The sequence below is a fragment of the Barbus barbus genome (genome assembly GCF_936440315.1).
Source record: "Barbus barbus genome assembly, chromosome: 3".
NCBI classification, from domain to species: domain Eukaryota; kingdom Metazoa; phylum Chordata; class Actinopteri; order Cypriniformes; family Cyprinidae; genus Barbus; species Barbus barbus.
The window spans coordinates 22,090,642-22,091,919 of NC_136731.1; positions in this window are offsets into that span (position 1 = coordinate 22,090,642).

The following is a 1,278-nucleotide window of genomic DNA, read 5'->3' on the forward strand; positions in this document are numbered from 1 at the left end:
AGCGAGACCTACGCGATGCCTATTGGCCGTTACGCTTCTGACGCGCTAGCAGAGCGCGCAGCTGATTGGACGAGAGCTCAGCAATCCAACGCAGGGAGAGCGATGATTGGCCAAACGCTATTAGTCTGCAGGACTTTATCCCACCCCCGCAAACTGACAAATAACGTCTTCAGTTTTCATTTCATTAACACAGGTTTCTCTGTTCGCGTTCCGTCTTTGTAAACGGGCGCGGTGTTTTGCTTTCTCAATACAGAATCGGTTTCATTCATAATCCTTTGATGATCCTCCGTGTGTTTGTTAGCGAAATGGCCGCGCGCAAACCCCTCCCGCTGGACTAATCCGTGATAGGCTGTATGACGTCAAGACGGTCTATTTTTAGAAAGTTGGTCAGAATTTGAAAACGCGAACCCCCTACGTCTATGGAATTTTAAAACGAGGTCTGTCTTATGCTAAACAACCACGCTGAGGTCATATACGCAGGTGTATGCATTGCATTTTGGTAGCTCGTGCGCTTGCTCGGTTGCAACGAACAGATTTCACGCGCAGGACACGGAAAACGAGCCCTAGCCAAGTTTTGTGATGCACATGTATGAGCAGGTCGCATGCTTTACTGTGCATCGCAACCGCAAATGCATTAATAATGCCATGCGATAACGTAAAGAGGAGCAAAACCCAACCCGCAATGTGACACTGATGCTAATTAAACACCCATGTAAAGAAAAAAAGACGCTACTTTGAGGTATTGTCACAGATGCTGCAATAGTCCATGTTGCCAAGCAACAAGCAAGCGGCTTGTGCCACTCCAAACATGGTGAACTCCTGCATAATGCAACACAGCTTTTTTATGAATGAAAAGGCTGCACAGCTGCATCCACTCTGTACACAGGGCAAATCAAAGTAAACCAACTTCAATGACCATTATCACATAAAACATTTATTTAATTGAGAACTGGCATACAAAAAAAAAAAAAACAGATGTATAATATATATATATATATATATATATATATATATATATATATATATATATATATACACACACAATATAATACAGCCCCACCTACAAAAATATTGTCCGCTGTAACCTTTTACTCAAGTATTTCTGATGGCGCCTGTTAAATGAATAATGCATTTGACATCTTATCTGCCAAGCTGATCTTCCATCCCCTTGCGGTTTGAGAAAGGATCGGTTTTGGATCAAAAGGTTGATGGCATTAGATGCAGCACATCCTAATACCCAAATCATGTCTTCGATTCATGACTCGCCAGCACTCCGTT